The following is a 19419-nucleotide window of genomic DNA, read 5'->3' on the forward strand; positions in this document are numbered from 1 at the left end:
AGTACGATCCTTAGGGTCCCTTCCAATTTGAGTTACTCTAAGATTCTGTGATATGGTTTGCCATCCTCCATCCAGCATTTGCAGTGCAGGTCGTGTATTTTTGCTTGGGTTTCAGAGCCTCCTCTGAGAAAGTGCTGCTTCTAAAGGACAGCACATTAGAAGTCTGTATCAGAAGAAATATATATTTTCTTCACTTCTTAACATTTATTGGATAAAAACATGTTAAAATCATGCAAAAAAAAGATGAAAAGGGGTCACCAAAGAACCTTTCTGACAGGACTGAAAGGGAACTTTGTGCTTTTAGCACAAAGACATTCACAGGAGAAGATAACATGCTAACATACTCTGAGATGCTAACATAGTCTCTAGCTGGGGAGGGTGCTACATAAGAGTCCAATTAATTTGTGACCTTCAAGACAGTTCCTAATAGCCCATTTGCACTTCATGACCAAATAATGAAGGAAGCCCATATGGTTATAAAACAAAAACAAACACAAGAGTTGTTGGAGAGGCAGTCCCACTCAATAGTCCCTGAGCTTCATAGAGGTGAACAAATTGTCCCAGGGCAGAACGGGAAGAAACATACCTTCCATGTACAGTGCTTCTCTAACTAGAGGTGCTAGGTAACTATAAACCTGACTTCCTAAAGCACACATTAATCCTTCTGTTGACTTCAGCACGTTTAAACCAGGCACCATGCTCAAACAGGCCAAAAGACACTGTTTACATTGATTACTATTACATAAGTACAAAGTTTTGTTCATAAAGTTTGCAGTTAAATCTTGCTAAAAGGAAAACTGTGATTCCCAACAAACAGTCACTTTACTAAGCAAGTTTTCCTTAGAACTGTTCCTGAATTCCTGTCTGTCATGAGGAAAAGTTGATCAGCCAACACAAAAACTATCAACAGCACTGCCCAAGCTTGGAAAGCCTTCATACTCCACAGGGAGAGCTCCCATTGATACTACCAGGAGAAATGCTTGTAGACATCAGGATAGCATATGGCCTCTGAAATCAATATTGGTTTGCAGCTTGACATATGGATGGATAGATACCACAGTGAGATTGAAATAAACATGACAAACTAAGTCATACAAAGAAAAACATGTATACACAATCACACTCGAACAGATGCTTTGGCTGAAATAGGTGATTTTAGAGGAACACATTCTAGATCTGAGAAATGGAAAAATTAGTCTAAAACTTGCAGTAACATAATGCACTTTTGCAAGCAAATCTGAAGGAGGATTCAGAGAAACTCCTCAGGGACAATGCTAAGAGAAGATACTGGTGAAGAAGTTGTTGATGAACCTGCTGTAGATTTAACAGGAAATCTAACAGAACACCTCCCTCCCCCGGCTCCCATATCAATTGGAACAGAGAGATTTCAAAAGACATGCAGCTCTATAGCATGAAAGAGAAGGTGGTTTTCTCCTAGGCATTAAGACAGGCTGGATGCAAACACCTCAGTCTTGTCTGTGGTTTAATGCGTTACCCCAGAGATCTGAATGTGAAATCTGGACTTCAGGAAGAAAATCTTCATTTAGCAAAGGAAGCACTGCACTAGCTATGTGTGAAAGTTCTCCCAGCACTGCTTTCTGCTTGCCATATGGCCAACTTCGCCCACATTAACAGCAAGTACTGAGCAAAGCCTCAGCATTTTGAAAGAGAGAGAAAAATGTGAAATTCTTATCAGCAAACATGGCCTGAGGAACACCCAGTTACCTATTTACACTTGAAACTTTTTCTTTGATGCTGGTAAGTAATTTATTTTCATCAGTGGTGCTGTAGCCACATACTTAGTTTCAAACCATTTAAACTATTCTGATGTCTGTTGCTGCAGATCTAGTGACTGTTAGGAGAAGTTATAAGGTCTTTTTATGGACTCTAAGGTTCAGGAGCTAGCAGAAATGCCCTATTTCAGTTACCTACATATACATACATACAGACACACCCCCATAAAGAAGAGAATTCCCCCCAAGCCTTCCATCCCATAAAATCACTCCTCACCTGCACTTAGCCCTTAAATACAAATGAAGAGAAGGTGTGTTGCTGCTTTCAGGGGAAAGAAATATGTAGAATTTACTTAGAATGCTATGAATTTACCCCAGTGGGAAAGAGTATTTTATGTTCCTTGTTCCCACAGATTCAGGGAACTGTTTGCTGTCAGCTAGGCCAGAAAACAGGTTACTGCATCCCTCTGAAATCCAGATGTTGTATTTGCAATAGGTGATGCCATTTATCTGAAACAGGCCGCCTCACGCTTTTCCCCACAGACCTCAGCAACACAGCACTTGGAGACCAGCCTTGGGCAACACAGCGAGGAGCGTGATCAGCACCCACAGCTGCAGGGGCAAGGAGCTGCCCTCCTACAGATTGAAGTCCCCAAACCTGCTGGTATCTGCTCAGCAGCACCTGAGACTAGCCAGGCTCTTATGTCCTGTTTATCTTACGCAGCCTTTTCTAGCTGGAAGACTCCTTGGCCAGAGCTTTCAAAGACTCAATTTTCACATTGCAACAAGCCCTGAAACAGAGAAACTTCAGACCTCACATCTGATCTATTGTTTCACATGGCTTTCTCTTTATTGTTTGCTAGTTACTGAAGCTGCTAATACCTGAGTATGTACTTTCTTCCCTTCAACCTCCTTCTCTCTCATGTAGATCTCACAGTGAGAGCCAGAGTCCTACCCATGCTGCAGTATAGCCTGTTGGCAAAGAGACACCTTGAACATCACAGCCAGAAAGCACTGGAATTTCATTGACACATCACTAGGAAGAAGGGGCCTGCATCAGTTAATAAACAGCTTCATACTGTTTATAAATGAATGCTGTACTCATAAATGAACTCAGACCAAAGAAAATCAAAACCTGATTTATCCAGAGGGTAACTACTCCAGGAACAAAGTAATCGTGTCTGAAATAGCCCTGCAGAAACACACCTCAGTCCTGAGCTACAAGAACCAACTTTAATGCCTCTATATCTGAGATTTCCCTAAAAATTTCCCATTGCTGTTACTGCTGACAGGAGCTCTAGTGTGGACAAAACATTTATCACTGCCAGCATTTTTATGATCATGTCTTCCAGTCTTTCTGTTTCCCAGGTTGGATGACATTGCTTTGCTTATTCATCACTTTTATTTCTGGGAGCTGTGCTTGGGCTTATTTAGTAACAGTAGGAAATTTTAATGTAGAAAAAAGGCTGCTCTGTAGCACTATCTGCTTAGCCCTTGGCCTCTCTGGTGAGAGCATCATCAAAGACAGCAGCTAAAGGAACGTGCAGATTAAAAATTGAACAGAGACCACCCATTCATTTGCCTGCCTCAATGAATAACCTTCATACACTCTAACGCATTTCAGGCTTACAAGAAGACTAAACCAGCTGCAGTTCTAGAATCCATCCCTAATTAGGTCCTGAGAAAAGTAAACAGAAATTCTTTGCATAGGTGTGAATGTTCCCTTTAAGAATGAAGCTGAAATGGTAAGCCCGTGTGTGAAAACCAACAAGAACCAGCACCGGTGCCATTCACATCCAGATTGTAGTTATACTTTGTATAATAGTTGGAGAATTTTTCAGTTTTAAGCCAGGCAAATAAAAAAATCAAATTGCCAAGGTAAAGAACAGCTATGTTCAGTGGGCACTGAAGCCTGGTAAATATTCAGTTTTTAATGGCATCCACTTCTATTTTGTTCACTGAATTATTGGGCTGACCTTAAATTAGAGATCTGGATGGAGCTGAGCTGCATATTGTGAAGATGAGTGTAATTACCTTGCTTCCCTTTGTTCCAATTCATTTTTACTTTTTTTAATTCTTCATCTGTGTGACGAACTGAATGTCAGAGTGCTTGTGGATTTATACTCACGGTAACAGAGAGCAGAACTGATAGGCCAGATAGTGGTACAAAGAAAGACATATCTGCATTGTGATCAAGGGTGGGACTGCAGAACCTTCCTGCCTTCCTCTTGGTGAAAGAATCATAGAATAGTTAGGGTTGCAAAGGACCTTAAGATCATCCAGTTCCAAGACCCCTGCCATGGGCAGGGACACCTCACACTAAACCATGTCACCCAAGGCTCTGTCCAACCTGCCCTTAAACACCATAGTGTTCAAGAGCTGTAGTTGTGCATATACTGTCCAGGCTTCGGGAGATGCCAAACAAGACTGCCAGGGTTCTAGCACTTGCAAATGAGGCTCCTGTCTTCCCGGCACTTTCACCCAAATCAGCTACACCTATGTCCGACTCAAGCGTATCTGCCCACCTTAATCCACAGCAGAGGCATGGCCTCTGGCTGCTTTTGGGCTGAGGTCCATTCACTGCAGAGGTAACCCTTGCAAGCAAACATAGAGCCAACCCAGCCTACACCAGTTACAAGGGTGAAACCACCTCTGCTCAGTATCACAGGAGTCATACCACAGGCCACCTTTAGTATACTACCAGTATGGTAGCCCTGCTTTATGACTAACGGATCTAGAGATTGAGACAAACAAATCTGTATGAGACTCAAGTGTTCTTGCGCCTCAGTTTCACCACTTACAGTCATCATCTCTTTGTACCTTCTAATTTGTTTCCAAACCTTTCTAAGGTATTTTTCAGGTATATATTTAAACCTTCAGCTGTTTCCTGAGCACCTCTTACAATCAGTGCTCTCACAATTGGAGTCTGTATATATATAGTTGCTAACATCTCTCACAAATACCTCTCTTCAGCCTACCTCGTTCTGTGGAAAGACGACTCGATATTCTCTGGTCAGTTGTCAAGTAACAATAGCCTTCTCTAGGTAGTTAGGGAAGCTCAGAGTCACAAGCATGTGTGCAGATGCCTAGCAGAAGTAGATGTAGAAACAGAGAGACTCCAACTGGTTAATGAAAATCCATACAGCAGGCAAAAAGAAAGAAGGCCACCAGGAGGTCTTGATAGCCCTAAGAAAATGTGCAATGGCCCTAGCTGTATTTGATGGTAAATGTCACATCTCATGTCAGAGCCTGCCTGGATAAATTACCCCTGAAGACCATATTGCCTCAGAAGTGAAGTATTAGCAGCTGCATGCATGTCATTAACCCCTCACCTGCCACACAACTTTGTACTTGCCCAAAGCCAAATACTTTAAAGACGGGTTGACTGATTTCAGGATGTGGGGGTAAGAAAGCTTCAGGACATGCAATGTACAGCAAAGAGTGCCCATGTACGTGTGCCCTTTTGTAGGGCATTTGGGATGACTGCACTGAGTATTCCAGCAGTTTCAGCTGATTTGAAGGATAATACTCCTATTGAGCTGTTCAGCTGAATAACAGATTATATTCAATGTTCTCCCAACTATTTTGTAATTATATGTAAGTACATTGATTTATGACAATACTTCAGGTTAGATCTAAGGCAGAAGTTCCTCCCTGTGAGGGTGCTGAGGCTCTGGCACAGGGTGCCCAGAGAAGCTGGGGCTGCCCCATCCCTGGCAGTGTTCAAGGCCGGGTTGGATGGGAATTGGAGCAACCTGCTCCAGTGGAAGGCGTCCCTGCCCATGGCAGGGGGTTGGAACTGGATGATCTTAAGGTCCCTTCCAACCCAAACTAGTCTGGGATTCTATAATGGTATGGGAAGGTTTGTCTAAATTGTTTTAATGGTTCTTGACTGCATATACATTACTTTTTATTAATTAAGTAAACTTGAGAAGCATATCTTGACCCTTAATAATGAAGTGTACAGTGTCAGTAGGAAGGTCCAAACACAAAACAAAGAGCAAGTCTGCAGAACAGTTGTGCTGTCCACAAAGAGCCATTTGGAAAACAAAGGACTTCAGCATCCTAACCCTCAGCATGAACCCCGATTTAGTTCACAGACAGCAAATTCAATAGTGAAAGCAGCCTGGAGAAGGGCATTAGGCTTATAATGACTAACGTAAAACTGTAGAAACATCCATAGGAACTCCAACAGGAGGAAATGGTCTCATATTTTAATGCCAGCATCATAGACTATGTCCAGGATTTTCTATTGTAGCCTCCCCATGATGTCTAAGACTTTACAATCCTATTTCTAAAAGCACAATATCCCCTGCTATTCTACAGAAACTTCTTAAAAATCGGCTAACTAGGGGCCATGGCCATAAACTTTGATCCACAAAGGAATTCACCATAAATGTGAAACAGTACGGGAGGGATTTGTACTGTTTAACTTCAAAATCTAACTTCAGGTGCCCGCAATAAGACCCTATATAATCAAGGGAGAGGAATGAAATAGGTTCTTCTAGAAGACCATTCAAAGGAATTAACTCCAATGTTCCACAATTACCTCTAATTCCTGTCATTATTTTTAAATTTTGGTTCTCTTTTTCCTTTTGCAATTTTTAAACTGCATTTAAAAATTAAAATAAAAGGAAGGAAAATTGAAAACTATTAAAATTTACACTTTAAGTTTAAATTCAAATTGAAATTCCAATGAAGTCTAAGGAAAATAACCATTAATTCTGCCTAGTAATTAAATATATTTTCCTATGATAAATGTTGGTATTCAGTACATATATAAATACATATATATATATATGTATATGGCTGAAAATTTTTATTACTGCTTCAGGTAACACAGAGGACCAAGGATTGATTGAAATATAGTTAAGTTCTAATAACCACATGAAACAACGAGAAAACTGATTTCATACCCCAAAATGTAGAAATGTTAATTAAAAGAAGTGAAATAAGACAGAATTTTCAGGCATGTTAAACAGCAGAATAATGGGAATTCAAAAATTCTGTAGTCATGGAATATTGAAAAGACGGTCAGGAAAAGTCCAGTCAAGCTATGCAACAAAGCAAAAGTTATATACAACAGTGATGACATGGTACCCGATTTCGGAAGTCATGCAAAAGCTACTTCTTCCACAAATCTTACTGAGGTTTCTAGATGTGAATGCAATGGCCCCATTACATGCTCTCCTGTATGTAACATCTAATATATATCAAACCTTATGGGTAAGATTTGGATTGATACAGAGATGCTGCCTTACTCTATTCCCTTTCAAGGAAATAGCTGGGATCTGGAAAGTCTTTTTGGTTAAAGCTCTGTTGCTTGGATCTTTCAGAGAGCTCATGGAAGAGAAGTATCAAAGCAGACCTAAGTGATGCAGCAATAAATGCTCAAAACTGGTGTGAGAATGTCAGAAGCAAACACAACTCAAAGAACACGCACAAATACTATGCATAAAACCGTGTCATTTTGCACCATTATTTCCCTTAAAATCTACTTCAAGCTTTTGAAATCAAAGATTACTCCATTTCACATAATAAAACTGCTCCATGCTCAAAGCTATGAATGGATCTGAACATGCTCAGCTGTGTCAGATCTCTAAGCACTCAGTGGAGAAACACCCATTTCCAGCAAGCCCCCCAAACAAGAATATAGTGTCAGATCTAATTCTTCCAACTCAAAGAAGCAATTGCACAGTTTACCGCCTTTTCCAATTCCCATTTAGAAATTAATGGAGAGGCTTTTAATAGATCCTTCTAGAGCAAAACAGGAAGTGACTAATAAATCAGGATTTATGAACAAAACATACAGGGAAATGTTAGAAAAGCCGTATTTCATGTTCTTCATCCTCCTTGAATGGCAGACCTGGGTATGAGCAGCAGAACAACTCCTTTCCAGATGACCAGCATTCACTAAAACTAAGAAAATTATTATCTACTGTTTGACCACAAGATGATCTGCAAGTCTGTACTCTTGTAGTGATCAGAAACTCAAGGATCTACCTCAAGCATCCAGACTAAAATACATGTTCCATAACGCCAGATCCTATTTGAACGCAGCATCTAGCTCTTACAGAAAAAAATTCATTGGCTGACATTTGCACAGGGCTGAAGATGCAATCTGGGCTGAAAGGTCTTCCTTCCGAATCCAAGACACAGCAGTTCTCTGCAGGACAGTGTGCTATTCATCTGAGCCCAGCGCGTCTGGTGCACCAGTAGCTTCAACTAAAGATTTCTAGGAGCAGCTTTCTGTAGATGTGGGCTTAAATCGCAAAACCCTGCATTCTCAATCAACAAGTCAGATTTGTAAGCAACAGTAAGCACCAAACTGTAGTTGAGCTTGTTCTGTAAGTCCCTATGAAAATGCAGTCACAAATGCTTCAGTGTATATATTGTTGCCCCCAGAGTTTTCTGTGTTGCTAGCAAACTCAGAAAAGAGGAGATGATTGATTCTTCAAAGGATTTATGGCTTAGATCTACAGTGCCAAGCATCAGTTTGTCTTACTAGCTTCAGGATTCCCCCCTGAGTATGACTAAGGTTTTATATTACCAAGCAGCAATCTTGTAAAAATAGCTATGAATATCTACTTTGGCAACAGATTTTAATCCCAATCACTAAAAGATGGTCAACTGCTGAGCAAATTGGGCAACCTAGAATGTATTTTAATGCTCCAGTACATGCACCCATTCAGACCTCCACCACGCACCCGAAGCCTGAGTTGCAACCATCCAAGCTATACTGTGGCCCCTGGAACATCCCAAGAATACAGACAGGTCCTCAACAAGACCAGACCGACCCTTGGCCCTATGAAATTTGGGCATTTGCAAAGCTGGCTGCAACCTTTATTTCCTTCTCTGCTATTCCAAGCCCCACTGATCATACAGGAAGACAAGCTGAAGATTTGTAAGTGAAACTCAAATTTGTCAGTGGGACAGCTTTCTGCTGCAGCTACAGATTAAGGGGCGTATTTTTGACTTCTTAAAACACAGCATGATAAACTGAAACGCCTGTAAAGAACCTGCTATGGTCTGGTAGATTCACACAGTGACCTGAATTATTTTCAGCATTAACCTGTGTTATCACAGTGGAATTATTGGGGTGAGAATGAGTTCACACTCCTGGTTGCCTTTGTTTCCAATGGTCATTGATATGAAAAGCCATCCTGCATCTGCTGTGAAAATAAATAGTGTGATGATTGTATTTGGCATTTTAAAGGTATCTAAATAGGTATTTCCCCTAATAGACAGAATCAAAGTCTAAATTCTAGACACTCCATTTCACTGGCTTGGTCAAACAGCAAGTTTGGTGTGTCTGAAACCTTATCTATTATTTTTTATTATATCAGCTCATCTAAGACAAATCTCTCTATGAATCCCTCAGTTCTCTCTAATATTTTTAGACTATCACAGATATAACTCTGTACTTCTTGTCTTTTCAACTAATATACTCCTCTCATTTAAAATAAACCTAAATAAATAATTGAAAAGAATCTGCTCTTGTTATGCTAATAGACCACATTCTGAGCTTGTCAACAATTTGGCATAAACTGAATTACAGAAAAGTTATGTCAAAGAGGGGTAGCAAGTGTTCTAAACCAAGCTTGAGCCAGCAAAGCCAGTAAATGCTGAAAATCTTATTAACAGCAAGGGTAGGTGAAAGGGTGGGCTTTAACTTCCTCATGTTAACCGGGAGATGTCTTTCATATTTAGTGACGGCAACTCACACCATTAAAGTGATGGCAAGAAATGCATTAGATACCTTACCAGAGTTCATTGCTGTAGAGGGTAGGAAGCTGAGATTGACAAGCACATATGTTACGTGAAAGCCAGGTATTGCCATTAATGGGTTTGCACCATCATAGATTTTTGAGTTTGGGAGTCACTTTTCCTGCAAATATTCATTTGGCTTTAAATACAGCCAGACATATTGTGCTTTTCTGATTTCCTAGTCTGCGTCCCATCATAAGAACCGCAGCAAAACCTCGTTCTAAATAGAGACATTTAAGACATCACTGAATCTCTACCTCTGCTCAGAAAATGTCACTGTGTCCTCAGATGTTTGTTTCTGCAGTGAGTGGACATGGTTGTACAAGGCAGAGCTCCCAGGTTCTCTCAATCACATCTATCTCCTTCTACATCAGATTATTTCTGCCAAGCTGGTTATATTTTTTCCCAAGCAAACCCTAACTATCAGGGAAGTCTAACACATTGCTCCTTTACCATCAGCTTTGTTTTCAGACATACAATGGTTTGGCATGACTCCAATCACCACCAGGTGATTTTTGGCCCTTGCCCTTTTTATTATCTGGTATCTCTTAGGGAACCACAGATGAAACCAATAGAAAAGGAGAGAAAAAGAAAAAGCAGGAAAAAAGAGCAAGCTTCTCCTTCGCTTTCCTGGTAAAGTGACATCTTGCCCTCTTGCATTGTATATTTTTGTCCAGCTGATGCTTTGTCCTACTGGAATCGCGGTTCTAGTATTAGCTCCAAATGGTAGGCAGGCATTTTCATTAAAAACAATTACTATTTCCAAACAGGAGCTGGTTCCTCAGTTCCAGCCATTCTTGCTGTAAAATGTTCAGCTGAGAGGAGCAGATTGTTCCTGCTGAAAATGAATGGAATCTGGCAGGAAAACCTCATGTTTTTCCAATCCTAGTTTTTTACAAAGAAAACACTGGGATCTTGTTGAAAAATTGCAATTGTTTTGGTGGGCACATTATTTTTCTCAGTTGAGCTCTTTCCAGCTACAGGAGACAACTTTTGTGTATACATATGTGTGCGTGTGAATATAGATCCATGTATCTACACATACACACAAGCTTTTGTATATAATTGCTATGCAGAAAAATTATTAATGAGTCAAGGAAGAGTAAACACATTTTTGTTATTAAAAAGCATTTATGCAAATTGATTTTTCGAAACAGCTTCCACATTATGAACCTTCAAAAGAAAGTCAATGAGTAAAATACTATATCATAATAACAGCTAGCCCCACTTTTAATAGTAGGAGAAGAAAGAGGCCAAGGTGACTGAACTGTTTATCCTTTGGTTGTTCTCCCTAACTTAAAAACATTGTCAGACTGAATTACCCTGATAAAAATATCAAAGGAGAGAAAACAGAAGACACTATTACACTCATGAAAGGAACAAGCTGCAGAGGTCCCCATATTGATCACCCATATGGATGCTGCCATTTGGTAGTAAGTGATTTTGCGTACCTCAGACAGAAATAGATAATAGGGCAGGCTGACCTTGCATCCATATGGGGTGGAACACCTCCTTCCACTAGTTGCTATTTTGTCTTCCATATGAGCTATTCGTCCCAGACGGCAAGTGAGGTGGGAGGCTGGTGTGTCTTGGGCATGCTGCACCTTGAGAGTTTAAGGGCACGCCCCAGGCAAAGTTCAGCCTCCATGTTAGCAATAGTACCCTGCAGCCTTCAAGTCCACCTCCTCTGACCCTCTGCTCCAACAAACAGGCAGGATCCAGACACTTTAGCTGTGGCATATCCATCCAACCTTCAAGACAACTCAACTGCCTTGACCTGCATCTAACAATCAAATTGGGCAGGAAAGGGACAGCAATAAAGCTTTCTCTACCAAAAATATGCAGCAACCTAGTATGGTAGCACAGACCAGCGCAAAAACTGATCACATCAAAAGATGGGCTGCCCAGCCCTCTGATGCACTTTAATCACAGCTGCACAACTGTAACAAGTAATGCAAAACAACCCCCTTGAATTACTCAAGGCTGAGAAGTTGAGTCCCCAGTGAAGCCATCTGTAAGTCACCTATTTCCACTAGCCTTTTGGGCCACCTTTTGACCCAGCAGCAATAAGTGAGAAAGGAAATTATAACGGAAAGGATGACAGTGTTACAGCAACTGCTCGTTTTCAGAGTGATCGCCTGACAGAAAAAGGAAAAATGAGAAGCATTTCCCTTTTCTGTTATTGCCCAGCTAATAGAATTTCTTGTCTCCTTTTCAGTTGTTCTTACCCTGAATTTCTAATAACAAAATTAGGCAAGTTTACAGCCAAAAAGAGCCTTAAGAGATCTGCTGGCCCAGCTCCTTGCAGCTGGGCAGGATCAGCTACACCTAGACCTTCTCTGATGCTTAGCCATTCAACTTGGACTTGAAAACCATCACTGAAGAGTCAAAAACATCCCTTGTGAGTTTGCTCTTTCAGTTGTTTGTCTGGGAAATTAGCCTGCAGATCTACCCACTCTGCACAAAAGCTGCAACAAAACAAGGTGTAGCATCACTCCTGCCCCCTCTGCCACCTTCTGTCCTCAGCAAATCGCTCTGTTGAAGCCCTAAGTCTTTCCTGGGTACACAGGGGTCAGCAGCTTCACACTGTAAGGCTGTGGTGCACTCACCATCATCCCAACCCTAAGATCCCGGCTGCCTTGAACTGCACGAGGGCTGCAGTTCCATTGCTCTCATAGGATACAGGACTTCACAGTCAGAATCTGAATGGCACAAAGTACATTGAACAAGTTGACTCTTCATTTCTAAACATAATTTAAAATCAGACATTAAATATACTTAATAAGGTGTCAGCAGGCTTCCCACGAGGATCTAGCTGTTAAGTCTTTATTGTTGTGTTTGCTTTGAAGTCAAGAGGAAAAAAAATCTTGTTTGCCAACTTATAATTCAAAAAATGCCAGAAGAACCTTCTTGCAAACAAACAAGATGCAAAAGAAACGCTGGCACCAAAGTGGCACAGTCTGTGAATTATGGAGTTATGGAATAATTTCAAAAGTAAACTGTAGGATGCATAAATGTTCACATAATTCTTTCTGTAAATAAGGTTAGAATTCTTCCACAGACAAGGAGACACAGATCCTAGGTACCCAATGCTGTTTGTGGTCAGCAATCTAGGACTGTTCACTTTGTACATAGGTATGCGGCACACAGCAAAAGATGCCGCTCAAGTGTGGAAGCACTATATAATAAAAAATTAAGGGAAGCCTTCTCTTTTTGTAAAGCACAGCTGAGCACAAAGTCCTGCACCTCACACTGTATAACAAAACCACTTCCATCACTTGAAAATCAAGAAGCCTGCCTTTGTCATCCATCTGCACGTGTAAGAGATCCAGAGCGTGTATTGCCCAAATGAATCAGTTTCTTGTGAAGTAAATTAAAGCTCTGATCCCTGCTGAAGGAGTCCTTTGGTGTTGTTCCAGCATCTTCTTGATACTTTCTGTTTCTTTTGGGTTTGTCTGATTTATACCATTCTCCAAAGATTTAGCCCAGCAGCATCCATTTTAGAGAAAACCAAAATATGGCAGGGACACTAAAATGGCAGACAGCAAATACCAACCTATCAGTTCGGTTAGAACCATCACCAGAGCATTCACCAGCACCGAAAGCCATACCTAAACCCAGCTATGCCCACTAGGGCCTTGCACATACTTGTGGAAAACACCTCACTGTAAGTGCTGCTCCTGTTTTCATTGGATGTACGAAACCACATTTTTCTGCAAGCACCTTGTAAGTCTGAGGGTGGCTTTTAAATGTAAATGTGGAAAGCCAGCATCAAAGGTCTGAAATGTCATTTTGGAGCACTACCAAAACCAAGCAGACCATAAAAGCTACGTTAAGATTAAAAGAGCTTTATATGGCCTTTGCTTGAGAAGTACCTCACACCCTCTGAAGGTGCACTAAGCCCACAGCTCAAGAACATATCACTGGCTGACAACCCATCCCACAAGCAGACCTCACAGCAACAGCCTCACAGCCTCAGCCTGTGGCAGCAATTCTGGGAACACCAGGACTATCAGGGAAGGAACACAAAGAAAAGCTTTTCTAACATGAATGTAAGCCCCAGAAATCAAAGTTCTTCACTTATCCTTAGGAATAAGATTTGGTTCAGGGAAGCTATTGCACCCCATATAGCACCCTATCCTTCTAAGGTTCTTCCTGAGAATAATTAGACCATTGTACCTTCACTTCATGGGCACACAGCTCTGGCACGTAGTGCCCTTTAGCCACATCAAGCATATGAAGGAGCCACACTCTTCTAATGACCTAAACTGTGTGCACATGGCCTTTTCCTGACCCAGGGTTTAACACTCACACCCAACTGTTTACCTCCTGTTTTTTGCTTTACCCTGATGAGGGCTACATAGCATCTGTGAGCATCCCCAATTCACTTGAGGTCAAATATCCCATCTGAAAGCACAATTTCTAGTTGTATAAACTAACCTGGCTAATTTTCCCTTAATCAATTTAAAGAGTCAGGAAGAAGCAACCTTTGAGAAGAAGGACAGTAATTTCTTCTATTGGCACACTAGATTCAAAGGAAAATAAACCCTCTTTGGCCATAAAGGTGAAAAATCTGTGGCCATAAAGGAGAAAGATCTGCAAACCCATGGAGAATTTCCACCCCCTGAGTGGAAGCCTATTTTTACTGCATATCTCCAATCCAAAGCTTGAATGGAAAATAGACATCACCAGTCCTGACCCCACTGAAGTCAAAGGCAGCTTTGTCATTGACTTTAACGAAACTAGGATTCACCCCAGGGTAAGGGGCATTGTGTTTTTCAGCAGCCACCCATGTGGAAAGTTTGCTTAGATGACTGCCTGCCTGGAAGGTAGCAGTGCTAAGCCACAAAACACCAGAAACGTTTGTGTTAACCCACATGCTCCAGCATTTGAAAGTGCAGCTATCAGAGTACACCCTTGTCCTCTAGAAAGCATGTGTTCCTATACCCTTGGCTTCTTTACTCCACCTGACGTTGGTGGTGCACCTGATGTACCTAACCTGTTGTTCAGCTGTGCTACTGGCTCTGACTGTTTATCAGGAAACATCAGAGAGGTTTTTATGCTCTCACATTGTAAATAATGTGACAGACCTTGAAAATATAATATGTCTTTTTATAGCTACTGTACGCATTGTGAATGAAAACAGCTCCTGAAAATAGAGTTGAAAATAGGCTATTACATTCATGCTTCATGTTCACTCAAATTCTGATTAAAAAAATCCAGTTACAATGTATGTTTCAGAGCATAGGGAAATGGATAAAAATACAGGAAGCGGGAATCTAAAAATGAATCCAAAAGCATATGTAGGAAATTCCTAAACTTATTTTAGGAATTTATCTGGTACTTATTGCAGCACAATAAAGCTTGGGCTTAGCAGGGCTGGTTTTACCTGCTTAATTAGACAGGGTCTCAGCAAACAAAGGAACAAATACTGAGATACAGAAGCAAAGCATCAGAAAATTGAGAAGGGTTGTGAAAAATCAGGGAAAAACAGAGAAATTTCAGGCTTTGCATCTTGGGCTTCTTTCTAGTTCAGAAGCATCGATGAAAACTTGAACTTGAAAGAAGGGTTGCTTCTTTCCGTTTCTTCAGTCTAGAAATTAAAGCAGGTGTCTATCCACAAGAAAAAAGGTGCCTTATGAGATTTCCACCATTTTCTGCTTCTCCCATTTGCAGTGGGTTCCGTCAAAGCTCTCCTGTGCTTCCACTTTTAGGCCAAGCCACAGCAAGGCAGTTCAGCCACCTGAAGAATTAAATCCACTGTAGCAGCTAGAGGAGAGCAGCCCACTCCACATAAGATGCTAAATTTTATGGTTCTGAAGTGAGCCAAAAAGGAGTTTGGGGATAGGAAATGAGTCAACCTCGTTTGCTGCATCTGCCTGCAGGCACTGATCTGAAGGGCTGAATTTATGGCTGTGATTGCCCCTGTGCAAAGGAAGATAAACTTTCCTCAGCTATGCACAGAGCATTCACAGGCTTACCCATTGGAACTATCACTGACACCAAGTATTCCAGCGCCTTGCCCTCCTCCAGCATCATCCATGAGGGAGTCTCAGTGAAGGGATGGAGAATGACTTGATGCCTTTTCAAATAGCAAAATGTTATTCTCACTTTACAGATGGGAGGCTGAGGCTGAAGGAGCCTGTGTGACTTTGGCCCACACAACAGGGCCAGAAGTAACCTCAGATTTCCTGAACACCATTCCTGAAGCACAGGAAGAGCCACTTGGCTCCTTCAACTTTCCTCACCCCCACAAAGAATTCTACCATCGCTATGCAAATCAGGGAAGCTATTCCCATAGATCCCTATCCCCACTTACAAACTGCCTCTCTTTGAGGTATTTCTTAATTCCATCCTCCCTCTTTGGCTGCCAAAAAGCTTTCTAGCTCAATATCAGTGCCTTAAAGAGCAACCACAAAATCCTGCAGTACAGCAGAGCAGAGGTTATATAGCCAAGACAACTGCTATTTTCATCAATTCTTCAGCAAACCAGCTGATCATAAAAGCTATTCTTGACTAGCCTGCCTTTGTAACACCAGCACATACTATTGGCTGTGGCCCTCACTAAAAATACACTGCACTCTTGCACAACAACAAAAACTCCCACCAGGGCCAATGGACAGCAGACTAAAAACAGTAACCAAAGGCTTTAAATTGCACAAATTACAAAGGTAGAAGGACTGAAAGCAGCATGCTGCTAAAAGCCATCTGCCATCTTGGCCCGCCCATGTGTCCCTTCTCCCCAGCAGTGTTTTATATTAGTAATGATGTCTCTGTATTATGTATGACAGAGTCTCTGCTGCTTTGAGCAGCAGTAATATAGATGCTCCTTCAGTCTGGTGCTTTGCATATACACCCTAGCTGAGGGAGCAGAAGATCTGCCTTCTAGCCTCTCCGGCTGGATATAGTTCAGTTGGAAGGCAATATTCACATGCATATATTCTCCAAATCATGCTGCATTATCAGGACTCCCATGCACATCAATAATACACAAAAATACACAGAAATAAACACAGATTCAGCCATGGTGTGGACTAGAAAGAGTGGACAACATAGAAATACAGGAAGAAAAGCAGCAAATTATGGGCTTGTTTACCCAGGATATAGAACATGGTTTCTTTTTTTAGTGATTAATTTTATCAACAGGTTAATGACTTTCCTATCACTGAAACTATCACTTATGAGGGTCTTTGAAGTTTCAAACGAGTATGGAAGGAAGAAGATGAAGCCAGCTATTGGGATAGTTCTGTACAGAGAACAGAGCAATACCTGAGATAACTCTGTGATGAAGCACAGGGGCAGGAAACCGCCTTACCAGGTTAGCACACCCTGTGAAGAGAAAAAGGGAGAGAGAGAGAATTTGTTAGCCCAGGAAAGGCAACATCTCCATCGATGACAGCATTCAAGGCCAGGTTGAACAGGGTTTGGAGCAGCCTGGTGTGGTGGAAGGTGTCCCTGCCCATGGCAGGGGGGTTGGAACTGGATGACCTTAAGGTCTTTTCCAACCCAAACCATTCTATGAATCTACCTGTAAAAACTGCTTTCACTGCCTGAGCTACCAGGCTAACTCAGGTGTCTTCCTGCAGCCCTGCAAATAACACCCAAGCCAACATCCTGTCCTGAGAAAAAACAGTGACCAGGGACCAGAGAAAAGACAGGGGGAAAGGTGAGAACAACACATGTGAATAGGTAGACTGTATCACAAATCAGAAACCATAGCTTATCAGGAGCAGGTTCAAGTGAAATGACTACTTTTGCACCTAACCTCCGAAACAGCTGGAGGGAAATGAAATGGATTATTGGAAAGTTGGTGGAAAAGTTTATTTGCTAATCATACAAGTTCATTTGTTCAGGGCATTTTGCAAAATACCTTGCATAACCCACTTTCAGCTGATGCACATTGAAAGTCTGCAAATACAACATGGTTAACTAGGGTTCAGGGAGTGCTCTCACCATTTACAGTGCTTGCAGCACCCCGTTACCACATGACTACAGATGTTAGTTCGTTGACCCCCAACTATGTGCTCACAGAGATCTCCCCCTGCTCCAGTTACTTCCTAAGTTTTCCCAGGGGCATTTGAAGAGACCCTGACAGGCATCTAAGTAGCTGGGAGGTTGTGCAAAGGACGTCCCATCACCACAGTTCTGCCCTCCTCAGGAGACAGGTTGAAGGCCCAGGATATAAGAGGAGGTACCCAGGGTGAAGTCAGAGGGGATTAGGGAGCTGCATAGCACATAGAAGAGATGGAAAAATATAAAAGCAAAGGAAGGAAGAGACAGGGAAACCATGCAGAGAGAAAGGTGGAGAGAGGGGAACTAGCAGAGAAGGAGAAAAACAGAAAACCAAAAACTGACAGGTAAGTTAGATGTAACTGTGGGTAACCAGCAGGTTATGGAAGAACAAAGCCTGCAAATAACAAGAGGAAGAGATGGCCCCATGGAATCGTGAAGCCCATGAAGATCAGGAGAGTCGAATGAGCTCTTCAGGTTCAGAAAGACAGCAGCAAAGGGTATGTAGTATATTTCTTTTCCTTTCTCCCTGTTAGAGCCTTTGTCACTGTTAGAACAGGCAGATGATAGCACACGAGAATTGTTCCACAGCTGAGCTGGAGATTCCAAGCCAGTGCAATCTGTATTTCAGAACAGGACATTATATCTCAGCAGACATTCTGATTTCCAGAGGTCCCGAGATCCCAATCGTAACTCTTACAGCTATCAAAGGCACCTGCTTTCCAAGGAAAAGCTGTCCTGCATCACTCTGTCTGAAAGAATAACTTTCAGACTGGATTTTTATTCATTAATTGGATGCATTAGGCCTCAGCTTGAAGGACTGCTAGACAAGAACAGCTATTTGGCCAGCACACAGTATGGGAAGAAGGAGCAGTGAATCTGTTCTTGGAGGTAACATGCTCCAGGTATTTTCCCAGGCAAGCTGCTCAACTTTGTGGTACCTCATGCATGTGAGATGAGAACATCTAATTCCATAATTCTCAGGAATATTGGCCTGGGTATATAAAGTGCCATGAGATCCTCAGAAGAAAGGACTAATTTTAAGTCCAGAGAGTTGACATTTACTTGTTTTTCCCCAATCTGCTGTTTCTTAGAATTCCAAATCTAAAGGGATGGGATGGTGCAGACAACTGGCAATATCATTGTCATAACAGCGACATCATGGCACAGGCAGCCCCAGCTCATAAGGCAGTAGGAAGCACACGAGTTGGTATATAAAAAAGGACTGGCAGCACAATGCAGTGTGTGGATGCCAGATTCATTGCTCACTGAAAGCTGCATTTTCAAATCCAGCATTTGCCTCATGTCTGAGTTTAAGCTGACTGTTACATGGGCAAAAAGATACTCCAAACCGAATTCTAAGCCTGAGACTTTGTGTTGTTCTTGATTCTTGCAGCATGAGGAGGAAAGCAAGGTTTCTGCACTGAAATACCACTGGAGTGTTTGTCTGAACTGAGCTTTCTCTTGGCATACTGGCTGCTCCTGCCTTTGTAAAAACTATTAGGCAAGGGGTTGTTTCTTTGTGAGAGATTTGATGAAGCTGCAGACGTCCATTTTAGCCAAAGTGATTTCATCTGTTTTTCCTCCAAGGCTGCCCAGCTGAAGAGTTATCATCAGGATTTTTCTCATTGCAATTGCTAATGTCACTGGTTGGTACCAACCTGTTATTCACTTCTTCCAGCACCTCCCCCAGTTTGCAATCATCAAACAGTTTAGACATTGATCTGAAATAGTACTGTAACTAAAATCTAGTAGAGAAAATAAAAACCCAAGCTACCCTTCAGAGATCTGAAGACATTCTGCTTCACGCTGAAGCTATTTAAAAGAGAACCTACAGGCTACTTCCTGACTTCTGGGGATGCTAAGATTCAGACTCATGGTTTGGCTTCATCTTTAGCTAGGATAGCAC

General features: G+C 41.7%; 1 long non-coding RNA gene across 3 annotated transcripts in view; it reads right to left on the reverse strand.

Moving 5' to 3' along the window:
- The window catches only part of LOC134173251 (uncharacterized), a 45587-nt gene extending 31798 nt beyond the window's left edge, over window positions 1-13789 (reverse strand). For all 3 annotated transcript variants that reach the window (XR_009968192.1, XR_009968191.1, XR_009968190.1), the window contains exon 1: window positions 13680-13789. This is a non-coding gene — a long non-coding RNA (uncharacterized LOC134173251). The remainder of the gene's footprint in view (window positions 1-13679) is intronic.
- Between the last annotated feature and the right edge of the window lie 5630 nt (window positions 13790-19419).

The sequence above is a fragment of the Pezoporus occidentalis genome, unplaced genomic scaffold (genome assembly GCF_034315485.1).
Source record: "Pezoporus occidentalis ecotype Australia unplaced genomic scaffold, CSIRO_AGI_Poc_V1 ctg50, whole genome shotgun sequence".
Taxonomy (NCBI): Eukaryota; Metazoa; Chordata; class Aves; order Psittaciformes; family Psittacidae; genus Pezoporus; species Pezoporus occidentalis.